This window comes from Oncorhynchus keta, chromosome 28 (genome assembly GCF_023373465.1).
Source record: "Oncorhynchus keta strain PuntledgeMale-10-30-2019 chromosome 28, Oket_V2, whole genome shotgun sequence".
In the NCBI taxonomy this organism is placed as follows: Eukaryota; Metazoa; Chordata; class Actinopteri; order Salmoniformes; family Salmonidae; genus Oncorhynchus; species Oncorhynchus keta.
The window spans coordinates 32,961,608-32,978,401 of record NC_068448.1 but is presented as its reverse complement, the minus strand read 5'-3'; the positions used below and the strand labels follow the sequence as shown (position 1 = coordinate 32,978,401).

Sequence of the window (16,794 nt, the reverse complement as noted above, 5' to 3'; positions counted from 1 at the left end):
GAAAATCTCACTTCCAACGTCAGTGCATTCAGTTTGAACAGTCATCCAACTCGGAATTTCAAATCAGAAACTGTGGCATCTTTCTAGACCTCCGACTTTCTGACTTGAAGATCACCGATGTCATGATTTGACCTCGTTCAACCAGCAAGGGGGACATTTCCGATTTTCCGAGATCTGACTAGCATGTTGTAGCTGGCTAGCTAACGTGTGTCTGTGAGATGTCTCACATGCTACACCATGCTGCTACATTAGGAATACAGACGGTACACAATGATTACCCATGAATGTGTAATAGCATTTTCGTCTTTTCTCTCACCGCTTGGATATAAAGAATATAAAGAAGTTGATGACTCTCAAGAGGAGATGTGAAAGGGCCCATAAGAACAATCTCCCCTTGTATCAAAGTTACTCCGAACACCTCACTGCACCACCCAAACAAACTATGTGCAAGAATTATTTTTTGTAGAACTGTAGTATTTATTATAAGCGTAAACTCACATCCGTCTCCAGAGCAAATATATTTTGTATTGAATACAAGATACTTATTTGCTATATTAACAGACTAAACTCCTGTTTTATTAAAACATGTTTACTTGCCAACAAATTATCGTTTAAATGATAAACCTACTCCTGCATCATTTGTTTTAGCCATAAGACTAAAGCTAGTTTATCCAAATACATGTAATGAATATCACAATGCATTTATCAAGAAGTTAACACTTTATTGGTTTCTGATGCAGCTGGAATCATTTAGTCACTTGTCAGTACTCTTGTAAAACATATTATAAAAAACATTTGACAAAACTCCATTATATAAATATCTACTGTACAAGAGCAAGCCATATCTATATCACAATGCAGTTGTGAGCATACTAGGCATTCTATATCATACTACAACATCACTCTAATTGAATATGGATGTTGTGTTGGTTGAATGTTCCAGGCAGGTTCTTCAATTTAGATTTCAAGCCTTGAATGAACTATCAACTAAGCCTCCATAATATAGAGAAAACTATAGCAGATGTTGTAGCCAAATCAAATCACATTTATTCATATAGCCCTTCTTACATCAGCTGATATCTCAAAGTGCTGTACAAAAACCCAGCCTAAAACCCCAAACTGCAAGCAATGCAGGTGTAGAAGCACGGTGGCTAGGAAAAACTCCCTAGAAAGGCTAAAACCTAGGACGAAACCTAGAGAGGAACCAGGCTATGAGGGGTGGCCAGTCCTCTTCTGGCTGTGCCGGGTGGAGATTATAACAGAACATAGCCTCGATGTTCAAATGTTCATAAATTACCAGCATGGTCAAATAATAATAGTCACAGTTATTGTCGAGGGTGCAACAAGTCAGCACCTCAGGAGTAAATGTCAGTTGGCTTTTCATAGCTGATCATTAAGAGTATCTCTACCGCTCCTGCTGTCTCTAGAGAGTTGAAAACAGCAGGTCTGGGACAGGTAGCACGTCCGATGAACAGGTCAGGGTTCCATAGCCACAGGCAGAACAGTTAAAACTGGAGCAGCAGCACGACCAGGTGGACTGCGGACAGCAAGGAGTCATCATGCAAGGTAGTCCTGAGGCATGATCCTAGGACTCAGGTCTTCCGAGAGAGAGAAAGAGAGGAAGAGAGAATTAAAGAGAACATACTTAAATTCACACAGGACACCGGATAGACAGGAGAAGTACTCCTGATATAACAGACCGACCCTAGCCCCCCGACACACAAACTACTGCAGCATAAATACTGGAGGCTGAGACAGGAGGGGTCAGGAGACACTGTGGCCCCATCCGATGATACCCCCGGACAGGGCCAAACAGGCAGGATATAACCCCACCCACTTTGCCAAAGCACAGCCCCCACACCACTAGAGGGATATCTTCAACCACCAACTTACCATACGGAGACAAGCCCGAGTATAGCCCACAAAGATCTCCGTCACGGCACAACCCAAGGGGGGGCGCCAACCTGGACAGGAAGATCACGTCAGTGACTCAACCCACTCAAGTGACGCACCCTTCCTAGGGACGGCATGAAAGAGCACCAGTAAGCCAGTGATTCAGCCCCTGTAATAGGGTTAGAGGCAGAGAATCCTAGTGGAGAGAGGGGAACCGGCCAGGCAGAGACAGCAAGGGTGGTCCATTGCTCCAGAGCCTTTCCGTTCACCTTCACACTCCTGGGCCAGACTACACTCAATCATATGACCCACTGAAGAGATGAGTCTTCAGTAAAGACTTAAAGGTTGAGACTGAGTCTGCATCTCTCACATGGGGAGGCAGACCATTCCATAAAAATGGAGCTCTGTAGGAGAAAGCCCTGCCTCCAGCTGTTTTCTTAGAAATTCTAGGGACAATTAGGAGGCCTGCGTCTTGTGACCGTAACGTACGTGTAGGTATGTACAGCAGGACCAAATCGGAAAGATAGGTATGAGCAAGCCCATGGAATGCTTTGTAGATTAGCAGTAAAACCTTGAAATCAGCCCTTGCCTTAATGGGAAGCCAGTGTAGGGAGGCTAGCACTGGAGTAATATGATCAAATGTTTTGGTTCTAGTCAGGATTCTAGCAGCCGTATTTAGCACTAACTGGAGTTTATTTTGTGCTTTATCCAGGTTGCCGGAAAGTAGAGCATTACAGTAGTCTAACCTAGACGTAACAAAAGCATGGATACATTTTTCTGCATCATTTTTTGACAGAAAGTGTCTGATTTTTGCAATGTTACGTAGATGGAAAAAAGCTGTCCTTGAAACAGTCTTGATATGTTCGTCAAAAGAGAGATCAGGATCCAGAGTAACGCAAAGGTCCTTCACAGTTTTATTTGAGACGACTGTACAACCATCGAGATTAATTGTCAGATTCAACAGAAGATCTCTTTGTTTCTTGGGGCCTAGAACAAGCATCTCTGTTTTGTCCGAGTTCAACAGTAAAAAGTTTGCAGCCATCCACTTCCTTATGTCTGAAACACAGGCTTCTGGCGAGGGCAATTTTGGGGCCTCACCATGTTTCATTGAAATGTACAGCTGTGTGTCATCCGCATAGCAGTGAAAGTTAACATTATGTTTTTTGAATGACATCCCCAAGAGGTAACAATATATAGTGAAAACAATAGTGGTCCTAAAACGGAACCTTGAGGAACATCGAAATTTACAGTTGATTTGTCAGAGGACAAACCATTCACAGAGACAAACTGATACCTTTCCGACAGATAAGATCTAAACCAGGCCAGAACTTCCGTGTAGTCCAATTTGAGTTTCCAATCTCTCCAAAAGAATGTGGTGATAGATGGTATCAAAAGCAGTACTAAGGTCTAGGAGCACGAGGACAGATGGAGAGCCTCGGTCTAATGCCATTAAAAGGTAATTTACCACCTTCACAAGTGCAGTCTCAGTGGCCTACTTGTAAACACATCAACTATGAAAACAAGACACGGAACATGTATATTTATTTAGGGAAAAGAAGTAGATTTGAATACGATTTTAGATGGTGACTTACACTAGTTCCTGGTACTGAGCTTTGTGTTCCTGCATCTGCAGATGTTGATAGGATCGAACTCTAAAGAGAACACGTAGCCATGTTAGCCTCTGCGGTAGTTGACTAGCTAGTTAGCTAGTTAACGGTTGGCTAACGTAACCTTACAAAGCTAATGTTATCTTGTAAAGTTACAAATCACATCACCAGATAGCAGCTGGCTATTTACATTGATATGCTTTGGAATGTCAAGCCAGCATATTATGAAAGCTAGCTAGATTTGATTTAGATAAACAAATGTAGATAGCTAGGTAATGTTCGCTACCTTACCTCAGCTTGTCCTTTTTTCTGCTGCGCTGATGTTGGCTGATCGGATGCCTTCCTCTTTGAAGTGAAGGGGAAAATCATTGGAATAGCATCACTTTTCAATGTTCCACAACATGGCAACCCCATCAGTTGAGACTTCAGTTCCATTTCGAAATCCTCTGGCTGAAAGTGCTGGCTACAAACACAGACATTTTGATATTTCTCACATAAATTGGGGACACCACATCAGGGCAGAACATCCTGAAATGTCCTGAAATCGTCATGAAATGTGGAATACTTGCACCCAGGAAATGCAGCTGCCCCGTTCCTGCTGTTGAGATGCAGAAACGCTGATATTTGCATGTAGTGAGGAAATGCAACATTTTGATGACACATATATGTTAATAATAACATACTAAAGGACACATATATGTTAATAATAACATACTAAAGGACACATATAGCGAAATAGTGCAGCGGCGACATTTCTGTTTAAGGAACTTGGTATCTTCTTGGTATTTCATTGCTTCAACATAATGTTTCCTAAAAGTTCAAACATGGTTACATTTAGATACATTTTTGGTAATGTTTTAGGAATGTTCGCCAACTGGTTTGACATTGGGAATGTTCTCAAATACACTCTATGTACAAATGTATGTGGACACACCTTCAAATTAGTGGATTCGGCTATTTCAGCCACACCCGTTGCTGACAGCTGTATAAAATTGAGCACACAGCCATACAATCTCTATAGACAAACGTTGGCAGTAGAATGGCCTTACTGAAGAGTTCTGTGAATTTCAACGTGGCACAATCACAAGATGCCACCTTTCCAACAAGTCAGTTAGTCACATTTCTGCCCTGCTAGAGCTGCCCCAGTCAACTGTAAGTGCTGTTATTGTGAAGTGGAGCAATAGCAGGTCTAGGAGCAACAATGGCTCAGCTGTGACGTGGGAGGCAACACAAGCTCACAGAACGGGACCACTGAGTGCATGTAAGAATTGTCTGTCCTCAGTTGCAACACTCACTACCAGGTTCAAAACTGCCTCTGGAACAATGTCAGCACAAAAACTGTTAGTCGGGAGATTCCTGAAATGGGTTTCCATGGCAGCAGCCACACATAAGCCTAAGATCACCATGCCCAATGCCAAGTGTCGGCTGGAATGGTGTAAAGCTCTCCACCATTGGACTCTGGATCAGTGGAAACGCATTCACTGGAGTGAATCATACTTCATCATCTGGCAGTCCAACGGACAAATCTGGGTTTGGTAGATGCCAGGTGAATGATACCTGCACGAATGCATAGCGCCTACTGTAAAGTTTGGTGGAGGAGAAATACTGGTCTGGGGCTGTATTTCATGTTTTGGGCTAGGCCCCTTAGTTCCAGTGAAAGGACATTTAACGCAACAGCATACATTGACATTGTAGACGATTCCGTGCCTCCAGCATTGTGGCAACAGTTTGGGGAAGGCCCTTTCCTGTTTCAGCATGACAATTCACCTATGCACAAAGCGAGGTCGGTACAGAAATGATTTGTCAAGATCGGTGTGGATGAACTTGACTGGCCTGCACAGAGCCCTGAAATCAACCTCATCGAACACCTTTTGGATGAACTGGAATGCCGAATCAGGTCTAATCACCCAACATCAGTGCCTGACCTCACAACTGATCTTATGGCTGAATGGAAGCAAGTCCCCACAGCAATGTTCCAACATCACTCTGTGGTCCAACTCATCCCAAACCATCTCAATTGGGATGAGGTCAGATGATTGTGGAGACCAGGTCATTTGACGCAGCACTCCATCACTCTCCTTCTTGGTCAAATAGTCCTGACACAGGCTGGATGTGTGATGGGTCATTGTCCTGTGGAAAAACAAATGAGAATTCCACTAACCGCAAACCAGATGGGATGGCGTATCACTGGAGAATGCTGTGGTAGCCATGCTGGTTAAGTGTGCCTTGAATTCAAAATAAATCACAGACAGTGTCACCAGCAAAGCACCCCCACACCATCACACATCCTCCTCCATGCTTCACGGTGGGAACCACACTTGCGGAGATCATCCGTTCACCTACTCTGCGTCTCACAAAGACACGGAGGTTGGAACCAAAAATCTCACATTTGGACTCATCAGACCAAAGGACACATTTCCACCGGTCTAATGTCCATTGCTTGTGTTTCTTGGCCCAAGCAAGTCTCTTCTTCTTATTGGTGTCCTTTAGTAGAGGTTTCTTTGCAGCAATTCGACCATGAAGGCCTGATTCACACAGTTTCCTCTGAACAGTTGATGTTAAGGTGTGTCTGTTACTTGAACTCCGTAAAGCATTTATTTGGGCTGCAATCGGAGGCTGGTAACTCTAATGAACTTATCATCTGCAGAAGAGGTAACTCTGGGTCTTCCTTTCCTGTGGCGGTCCTCATGAGAGCCAGTTTCATCATAGTGCTGGATGGTTTTTGCGATTGCACTTGAAAGTCCATTCAAAGTCCATGACATTTTCTGGATTGACTGACCTTCATGCCTTAAAGTAATGATGGACTGTCGCTTCTCTTTGGTTATTTGAGCTGTTCTTGCCATAATATGGACTTGGTCTTTTACCAAACCCTACTTTGTCACAACACAACTGATTGGCTCAAACGCATTAATAAGGAAAGAAATTCCACAAATGAACTTTTAACAAGGCACACCTTTTAATTGAAATGCATTACAGGTGACTAACCCATGAAGCTGGTTGAGAGAATGCCAAGAGTGTGCAAAGCTGTAATCAAGGCAAAGGGTTGCTACTTTGAAGAATCTCAAATATAAAATATATGTGGATTTGTTTAACACATTTTTGGTTACTACATGATTCTATATGTGTTATTTCATAGTTTTGATGTCTTCACTATTATTCTACAATGTAGAAAATAGTCAAAAATTATTAAGAAAAACCCTGGAATGAGTCTATGTGTCCAACCTTTTGACTGGTACTCTATATATATTTTAGTTTTATTTTTTTGGTATTTTTATTACAATTTTTTTGTTTTTACAGCTTTTCTGTTCCATATACATACATTTCCATATTCCATTTTACTTTTAAATGTTATTAAAAGTCTTGAAACATTTTTCTCAGAAAGTCATTTAAATACCTTCAAATAACCTATAATCTTAGTTCTCAGAACGTTAATAAAACCTCCCATGAAAACTTTCAGGGAACCATAGTAAAACGTTCTCAGAACATCTCTGCAACGTAAAAATTCCCAGGCAAAACTTTCACTTCTGTTCTCAGAACGTTTAAACAACTTTCAGATTTACCATTCAGGAAACTTATGTTCCCAGTAGGGAAACCAAAAATGTACGTTTCCACAACTTCCAAAGAACCAAATGTTCTAGCTGGGCACTGTAAAGGCACAAACAGCTGGCATTCTCCACCACTGTTGTCAGGGCCAAGAGACCAGACTTCCCTTCCTGACAATACAAAGAGGGCTAAAGAAAGACACAGACACAGACACACACACAGGAGGGACGCAGGCAGCGTTGGGAAACAGAGGGGTTGTGGGGAAAATGCATGCAGCCTGGCACTGCCAGCAGCGGGTTGACGGGGCCAAGCCTCAGGGACAACCTGCCACTGACAATGTCACCTTTAGGTTAGATAACACAAAGGAATGGCCCCTCTACCCCCTCCCTGCCTCCCACCTCTCTCTCTCCCTCCTGCCCTCTCTACCTTTCTCCTCTCTCTCCCTCTCTCTGGCCCCACCAATTTGGCCTCTCTATCAGAGCGGGCTCAGAGCAGTGACAGACGCGAAGGCCGTTTTTTAAGCGTAGTCGAAGCGAGGAGATGAATGAATGGAGGGTCTAGATTAATGAAGTGATTTCAGGACTGTCCATATTACTGACAGATTCCTTAAACTACCCACACAGTCTCCTTTAACTTGACAGATGGGCCGGCAGTGTGCTTGGCCAGTATCGTGGTTATCTGCTCAGGGAAATGAGTGATAAGGACGGCTCTATAATCCGTCTATACACCCTCCTCATCTCCCACACCGGCAAGGCCCCATCTTAGAATCTCACAAGGCCTCCATTTTACATATTTTACACCCCCTATCATCTCTTTCTATTACATCAACTGGATAGGGTAGATGGATGACTGTTTTGGGCCTTGGCTATACAGTAAGTGCTGGTTAAGGGTTTACAGGTGAAGAGCAGTGCATATCAATCTCTATATAATTTTCTCATAACACATTATTTACAGTATACTGTGTATTTGTACACGGTGTATATTTGTTGGAGGTATACATACATGTACTGTACTGTACAATTAGCAGGCCAGAGCTCCAGTGGGAGAGAGAGCTGAGAGTGGAGCTGGGCCTGGCTTCCCCTGGGGCAGAGGAGTAACTGATCTCCCCAGCCTGCTCTGAGCTGAGGGGCCCTGCTCAGCCAGGGGACCAGGGAACGTGCTTGCTTTGATGACATTGGGTGACAGCCAGTAATGACACACAACCAACTAAACATATCTTCCTCTGTCATCTATCCATCCCCTGTTCCCCTCTGTCCGGCTCTTTACCTAACTCTCTCTCTGGCTTTCACTCAGTGTTGCTAAAATCATGTTTTTGGGGATACCCCCCAGTTCCTGGCTCCTACCAAAGTGTGTTCCCTCTCTCCTAAGCCAAATAGGGTTCCCTTCCTACTGTAAGTTAAGCCAAACCATTTTCAATTAGTGCTGGATGTCACTTAAAAAAGTTATTTAATGGACATAAATGTAATCTGTTAGCTTCATTGAGACAACCATGGAGTATAAATTAATACAATAAAGCATAGTATCCAATATTACACTGACTCTGTCCTTAATGTGTATGATTCACTGAGTGACTTCTCCAGGACTCCAAAATGTCTATTTAGATGAACTCAGCTCAATGTGATGAAGCTCATTGAGTGGTGGTATCCTAGTGGGCTGGGGTTATCCTCCAGTGGGTTCATGCTAGCCAAGCAGACCTAATTGGGGAGTTGGGACTTAGTGTGTGTTACTGTGGGAGCCTGGTAGACCGTATCTGACTGCACTCCCTGTTTACTGCATTGCAGGAGAAAGACTCATCTGTCTGTAAGTGTGTGTGTGTGTTTGTTTGTGTTTGTGAGTGTGTGAGTGTGTGAGTGTGTGAGTGTGTGAGTGTGTGAGTGTGTGAGTGTGTGTGTGTGTGTGTGTGTGTGTGTGTGTGTGTGTGTGTGTGTGTGTGTGTGTGTGTGTGTGTGTGTGTGTGTGTGTGTGTGTGTGTGTGTGTGTGTGTGTTTGTGTTTGTGTTTGTGTGTGTGTTGCTTGCTTGCGTGCGACTCATCCCTTCCCTCCCAACTGAGTGGAAACACGCCTCTCAGCGTGAGCTTCTTATCCCACCGAGACCATACACGTCAATTCACTTCCACTTTATGAAACATTACAGATTTACGTCTCCCTAAAGCTTATTTAATGGGTTGATAAAGTAACAAAGGACTGAGGAGACAAAGTGACAGCATGGATTTCTGCTCCCACCTCTCTCTCTCTCAATCTCTCTCTCCCATCTCGCTCTCTCTCTTTCCTATCACCCAGTCTCTGTACCCGTCTCAGTGGATAAGAGACCCCTAAAAAACCTATGGAATCAAAGTGACATGGAGACAGGGTAGTTAACTCAGGCCCTAGGATTTGGGGTTACACTATTCCTTGTGTGCCTTAGTCATTATATATGTTTGGAAGTGGTTCTAGCTTTATTGGTGTAGAGTTTGGGTGTCTAGAAGGGTAGTGTTTGGGTGTCTAGAAGGGTAGTGTTTGGATATCTAAAAGTGTAGTGTTTGGGTGTCTAGAAGGGTAGTGTTTGGGTGTCTAGAAGGCTATTGTTTGGTTGTCTAGAAGGGTAGTGTTTGGATATCTAGAAGTGTAGTGTTTGGGTGTCTAGAAGGGTAGTGTTTGGATATCTAGAAGGGTAGTGTTTGGGTGTCTAGAAGGGTAGTGTTTGGGTGTCTAGAAGGGTAGTGTTTGGGTGTCTAGAAGGGTAGTGTTTGGATATCTAGAAGGGTAGTGTTTGGGTGTCTAGAAGGGTAGTGTTTGGGTGTCTAGAAGGGTAGTGTTTGGGTGTCTAGAAGGGTAGTGTTTGGGTGTCTAGAAGGGTAGTGTTTGGGTGTCTAGAAGGGTAGTGTTTGGATATCTAGAAGTGTAGTGTTTGGGTGTCTAGAAGGGTAGTGTTTGGGTGTCTAGAAGGGTAGTGTTTGGATATCTAGAAGTGTAGTGTTTGGGTGTCTAGAAGGGTAGTGTTTGGGTGTCTAGAAGGGTAGTGTTTGGATATCTAGAAGGGTAGTGTTTGGGTGTCTAGAAGGGTAGTGTTTGGATATCTAGAAGGGTAGTGTTTGGGTGTCTAGAAGGGTAGTGTTTGGATATCTAGAAGTGTAGTGTTTGGGTGTCTAGAAGAGTAGTGTTTGGATATCTAGAAGTGTAGTGTTTGGGTGTCTAGAAGGGTAGTGTTTGGGTGTCTAGAAGGGTAGTGTTTGGATATCTAGAAGGGTAGTGTTTGGGTGTCTAGAAGGGTCGTGTTTGGGTGTCTAGAAGGGTAGTGTTTGGATATCTAGAAGGGTATTGTTTGGGTGTCTAGAAGGGTAGTGTTTGAATATCTAGAAGTGTAGTGTTTGGGTGTCTAGAAGAGTAGTGTTTCGATATCTAGAAGGGTAGTGTTTGGGTGTCTAGAAGGGTAGTGTTTGGGTGTCTAGAAGGGTAGTGTTTGGATATCTAGAAGTGTAGTGTTTGGGTGTCTAGAAGGGTAGTGTTTGGATATCTAGAAGGGTAGTGTTTGGGTGTCTAGAAGGGTAGTGTTTGGGTGTCTAGAAGGGTAGTGTTTGGATATCTAGAAGGGTAGTGTTTGGGTGTCTAGAAGGGTAGTGTTTGGGTGTCTAGAAGGGTAGTGTTTGGATATCTAGAAGGGTAGTGTTTGGGTGTCTAGAAGGGTAGTGTTTGGATATCTAGAAGTGTAGTGTTTGGGTGTCTAGAAGAGTAGTGTTTGGATATCTAGAAGTGTAGTGTTTGGGTGTCTAGAAGGGTAGTGTTTGGGTGTCTAGAAGGGTAGTGTTTGGATATCTAGAAGGGTAGTGTTTGGGTGTCTAGAAGGGTAGTGTTTGGGTGTCTAGAAGGGTAGTGTTTGGATATCTAGAAGGGTAGTGTTTGGGTGTCTAGAAGGGTAGTGTTTGAATATCTAGAAGTGTAGTGTTTGGGTGTCTAGAAGAGTAGTGTTTCGATATCTAGAAGGGTAGTGTTTGGGTGTCTAGAAGGGTAGTGTTTGGATATCTAGAAGTGTAGTGTTTGGGTGTCTAGAAGAGTAGTGTTTGGATATCTAGAAGGGTAGTGTTTGGGTGTCTAGAAGGGTAGTGTTTGGATATCTAGAAGTGTAGTGTTTGGGTGTCTAGAAGGGTAGTGTTTGGATATCTAGAAGGGTAGTGTTTGGGTGTCTAGAAGGGTAGTGTTTGGGTGATTAGAAGGGTAGTGTTTGGGTGTCTAGAAAGGTAGTGTTTGGGTGTCTATAAGGTTAGTGTTTGGTTATGTAGTAACATGTATATTTGGGGGTATATGCAACCCTGTCTTCAACGTCCTGGGTAGTGTTTGAGTCTGTAGTAGCATGTACAGTTGAGGTCGGAAGTTTACATACACTTAGGTTGGAGTTATTATAACTTGTTTTTCAATCACTCCACAAATTTCTTGTTACCAAACTATAGTTCTGGCAAGTCACTTAGGACATCTACTTTGTGCATGACACATGTCATTTTTCCAACAATCGTTGACAGACAGATTAATTCACTTATCATTCACTGTATCACAATTCCAGTAGGTCAGAAATGTACATACACTAAGTTGACTGTGCCTTTACACAGCTTGGAAAATTCCAGAAAATTATGTCAAGGCTTTAGAAGCTACTGATAGGCTAATTGACATAATTTGAGACAATTGGAGGTGTACCTGTGGATGCATTTCAATGCCTACCTTCATACTCGGTGCCTCTTTTGCTTGACATCATCGGAAAATCAAAAGAAATCAGCCAAGACCTCAGAAAAAAAGTTGTAGACCTCCACAAGTCTGGTTCATCATTGTGAGCAATTTCCTAACACCTCAAGGTACCACGATCACCTGTACAAACAATAGTACGCAAGTATAAACACCATGGGACCACGCAGCCTTCATACAAGTTCTGTATCCTACAGATGAACGTACTTTGGTACGAAAAGTGCAAATCAATCCCAGAACAACAGCAAAGGACATGTGAAGATGCTGGAGGAAACAGGTACAAAAGTGTCTATATCCACAGTAAAACAAGTCCTATAACCTGAAAGGCTGCTCAGCAAGGAAGAAGCCACTGCTTCGAAACCGCCATAAAAGGTTTGCAACTGCATATGGGGACAAAGATCGTACTTTTTGGAGAAATGTCCTCTGGTCTGATGAAACAAAAGTAGAACTGTTTGGCCATAATGACCATCATTATGTTTGGAGGAAAAAGAGGGAGACTCGTAAACCGAAGAACACCATCCCAACCGTGAAGCACAGGGGTGGCCGCATCATGTTGTGGGGGTGCTTTGCTGCAGGAGGGACTGGTGCACTTCACAAAATAGATGGAATGATGAGGCAAGAAAATGATGTGGATATATTGAAGCAACATCTCAAGACATCAGTCAGGAAGTTAAAGCTTGGTCGCAAATGGGTCTTCCAAATGGACAATGACCCCAAGCATACTTCCAAAGTTGTGGCAAAATGGCTTAACCTCTTGCTCCTACCTGGCACGCAGGCGTCCCATCTAGAGCTCTGGAAATGCAAATGCGCTACGCTAAATGCTAATAGTATTAGTTAAAACTCAAACGTTAATTAAAATACACATGCAGGGTATTGAATTAAAGCTACACTCGTTGTGAATCCAGGCAACAAGTCAGATTTTTAAAATGCTTTTCGGCGAAAGCATGAGAAGCTATTATCTGATAGCATGTAACACCCCAAAAGACCCGCAGGGGACGTAAACAAAATAATTAGCATATTCGACGCTACACAAACCGCACAATAAAATATAAAACATTCATTACCTTTGACCATCTTCTTTGTTGGCACTCCTAGATGTCCCATAATCACTATTGGGTCTTTTTTTCGAATTAAATCGGTCCATATATAGCCTTGATATCGATCTATGAAGCCTGTGAGATAAACGGAAAAAAATAGCGTTTCATAACGTAACGTCATTTTTTAAAATTCAAAAAGTCGACGATAAACTTTCACAAAACACTTCGAAATACTTTTGTAATGCAACTTTAGGTATTAGTACACGTTAATAAGCGATAAAATTCATCAGGAGGCGATATAAATTCTATAGGTGTCCGTCTCGAAAAAATGTCTGGAGAGAGCTCAACCAAAACATCCGGTCGGAGACCGGAGGGAATCGGTTCCCTTGATTCAGTTTGACCAAGAATCAAAGCTGAATCAAATGACAAGACTCTAGACATCGTGTGGAAGCTGTAGGCACTGCAACCTCGGCCTCGTTTAATTTGGTTCACTTTGAACAATTCCTGGAAGTAGCGCAAGGATATTTATTTCCATTTTCAGTGATCAGATTTTCCTGCACTTTTCGATGAAACGCACGTTCTGTTATAGTCACAGCTGTGATTTAACCAGTTTTATAAACGTCTGAGTGTTTTCTATCCACACATACTAATCATATGCATATACTATATTCCTGGCCTGAGTAGCAGGGCGCTTAAATGTTGCGCGATTTTTAACAGAATGTTCGAAAAAGTAGAGGGTCGACTTAACAGGTTAAGGACAACAAAGTTAAGGTATTGGAGTGACCATCACAAAGCCCTGACCTTAATCCTATAGACATTTGGGGTCAGAACTGAAAAAGCGTTTTCGAGCAAGGAGGCCTGCATACCTGACTCAGTTACACCAGCTCTGTCAGGAGGAATGGGCCAAAAGTCACCCAACTTATTGTGGGAAACTTGTGTAAGGCTACCTGAAACGTTTCACCCAGGTTAAACAATTTAAAGGCAATGCTACCAAATACTAATTGAGTGTATGTAAACTTCTCACCCACTGGGAATGTGATGAAAGAAATAAAAGCTGAAATAAATCATTCTCTCTACTATTATATTATTCTGACATTTCACACTCTTAAAATAAAGTGGTAGTCCAAACTGACCTAAGACAAGGAATATTTGCTCGGATTAAATGTCAGGAATTGTGAAAAACTGAGTTTAAATGTATTTATCTAAGGTGTATGTAAACCTCCGACTTCAACTTGCTATGCAAGAGGGATGAAGGGAGTGAGAGAGGGACCATTAACATTCTGGTGTGTCCGGGGGGGAAGCTGCTGAAGGTTCGGTATCAGTCAAGCTGTTCTTTTCATGCCTGGGTGATTGGGCACGGCAGTGGGCCCTTGTCTGGCACCTGATGTTGACTACGGACAGTGACAGGCATGCGCAGCCGGCAACACCAAAAAAAGGCACTCAGCATAAAAATTAATAACGGCATTCAGCCCCCCGATCACAGCCACCCTGTGTTCCTGCCATCCCTCCAATAACTTCCTCACACGCCTCTCCTCTCAGCCTACCTCCCTCGCTCTGTCCCTCCTTCCCTCCTCACTCCGCGGCTTCCGATTATTCACTATGTCCGGGGTCATCAGTCTTTTGCAGATTTTTTCCCCCTCTCTTTCTTGTTCTCTTCCCTCTTCCCACTGATCACTCTGGGAGTCAAAGGACGTGCAGAAGGACAGGACACACGAGCGGTTAAAGTGGTGATTAAAAGAAGTGAAATCAAAAACCAAAACCACATTCAGATTATCGATGATCTCTTTTATACTAAACATAAAAGGGATGCATACTGTACAGTACGTGTGCACATCTTTTTCAAACACAGAAACACACACATTACTGTATTCTCACTCACACACACACTCTCAACCTACTCACATACTCTCGGGGCTATTTCGGTCTCCTGTGAAAGTTTTGAAAACTCAGCTGGCCCCTCTAGCCCATATCCTTCCGCCGCTGCACACACACACACACACACACACACACACACACACACACACACACACACACACACACACACACACACACACACACACACACACACACACACACACACACACACACACACACAGCTACTGTATATTACAGGCCGGCTGACAGGCCCCTTTCCTTTTATAGTTGCCCCCAGTGTAACCAGCCCAGAAAAGGGAAGATGAGATGGGACAGCCACCGTGTCACATTCTCTCATACACCTGCTCAAACACACACACACACACACACACACACACACACACACACACACACACACACACACACACACACACACACACACACACACACACACACACACACACACACACACACACACACACACACACACACACACACACACACGTATTCCCAACTTATACTCACGCGCATTTAAAGACACTGGACACCCGCACACACTCACTACGAAAGAGATAGGCAAGTCTCTTCAAGAGCTGTTCCCATAGCAATATTATGAATCTTTGATCTACACAGAGCTGAGATGTGCAGTTCTGCTGGCTATTGCTAAGCTAAATGTTTCCTGTCTGAGACACTGGACACCCGCATGGGTCGTTCCGATTTCAGTAGAAATTGTGCACCAATATTAAAATGTAAAAGCCTGTTATATTAAATGAAGTGCCCTTTGATATAGACCACTTTTTTATATGAATAAAGGCTTGCTAAAGTGCCCAAATGTTTCATTTTAACATGTCCCCCCGTCAACTCTGTGTAACTTCATTTGTTTTTACACTGTTGCTACTCACTGTCTATTAGCTATGCATAGTCACTTTACAAATTACCTCGACGAACCTGTACATTGACTCTGTACTGGTACCCCCTGTATATAGCCTCGTTATTGTTATGTAATTTTCCTGTGTTACTTTTTGATTTGATGAGATTTTTTTACTTTAGTTTATTTAGTAATATTTTCTTAACTCTATTTCTTGAACTGCATTGTTGGCCAAGGGCTTGTAAGTAAGCATTTCACGGTAAGATCTACACCAGTTGTATTTGATTTCAACCTACTTAATCCCACAATTTCTCAAAGTTTCACCATCACTGTAAAGCCCTAGTTATTTTGTTGCTTTGACAAAGTCATTTCTGAAGATTTCGATGTATTTAATGTGATTAGTGCTTCATTTAATTCAATTGCTTGCATTTAATTGCCAATCCTTGTTGCACACAACAAGCTTCCATTCCCCCTGTCACGAGGGGATACATGGCTGATTTAAGATGAAATCATCAACCCTGTTATGGTCAACAATGTTACTTTATTTGGCACTTATTATAGTATTTTTTTCATTTAACCGCTTGAGAGGGTGCTCTTTATGACAGAATGTTAAAATGAGGTGAAATTCAAAGTTACACTTCTCAAAAGGCTTCCGAATTGGTGGAACGGCCGTTATAGCTACAGTACAATTTACTGCCATGATAATCGTGGTGGTTACGACAAGTATTAGCACAATTAGTATGAGAATTCTGAACCCGTCCGTCCGTTACCCCGCCCTCTCCCTATGTTACGATGAAACATAGGACCGTAAATTCAGTTTGGAATCACGTAAAGATAACTGCATAATAAAATTGTTTGTTCATTCATGGCTTCTATTGAATGAAGCCAGTTCTGTTTCATCTCGGCCATTTAGAATGTAGAAGCAGAGACAGGGACCTTCACTGTATTGTCTTATGCCATTATGGTAGTATTGGGTTGGTCTGGAGGTCCAGATTAGACTCTCTACTCAAATATAATCAAAATGAAATCAAAGTTTATTGGTCACCTACACATATTTTCAGATATTATACAGATTATCCAGATTTTTTATTTTTTATTTTTTAAATACACACATAATCCAGAAAAAATCAGAAATATCAGAACAAGCAATGTCAGAGACCGGAAGGTAAATATATATATATACATATAATCATATGTACTGTATGTACTGTATATCATAAGGGGAGTAAGGCTGTCCTTCAACAGCAAGACACCAATCACATAGAAAAGGGAGGTCGGGAGT

The 16,794-nt window shown here is 42.6% G+C and overlaps 1 long non-coding RNA gene across 3 annotated transcripts; it reads right to left on the bottom strand.

The window, feature by feature from the left end:
* Positions 1–476: 476 nt before the first annotated feature.
* LOC118360418 (uncharacterized) lies at positions 477–14,827 on the bottom strand. Of its 3 annotated transcripts, XR_008083402.1 has the most exons (7): positions 14,693–14,827; positions 14,335–14,466; positions 12,818–12,925; positions 3,792–3,963; positions 3,486–3,545; positions 1,894–2,017; positions 477–1,598 (listed from the first exon to the last, which is right to left on the bottom strand). It is a non-coding gene; the product is annotated as an uncharacterized LOC118360418 (long non-coding RNA). The 3 variants fall into 3 exon arrangements; XR_008083401.1 differs by lacking the exon at positions 1,894–2,017; XR_004820860.2 differs by lacking the exons at positions 1,894–2,017; positions 12,818–12,925.
* Positions 14,828–16,794: the final 1,967 nt, after the last annotated feature.